Genomic DNA, 359 nt, shown 5'->3' on the forward strand with positions numbered 1-359 from the left:
CCAAACGTGAGTCTAAAAATGGGTGTTAACAATCAAAGGCGCTCTCCTTTTAACAAAATTGTAACTACTAAGCTGGAACAAGTGCGAACTTGAAAGTCTTACACGATCGAGGAGAGAGCTGAGCCTCAAAGCTGATAAATTTCTGTTAAAATCGCGTTAGATTCTGATATTTTGCTACTGTTTAAACCAGTCACTAAAAATGAGTGTGTCAAGCCAAACCGAAACAAGCTCTCCTTAAAAGAATCATAACTATTAATCTGCAGCAAGTATCAGCTGGAAGGTTTCGCAAAATATAAAACACACTTGAATCTGAGAATCGTGTAATTTTGATCGAAATCACATTAGGTCTTGATTTTTTA

This window comes from Dendroctonus ponderosae, unplaced genomic scaffold (assembly GCF_020466585.1).
Source record: "Dendroctonus ponderosae isolate FM_Combo_2020 unplaced genomic scaffold, Dpon_F_20191213v2 Dpon_F_20191213_7, whole genome shotgun sequence".
Lineage (NCBI taxonomy): Eukaryota > Metazoa > Arthropoda > Insecta > Coleoptera > Curculionidae > Dendroctonus > Dendroctonus ponderosae.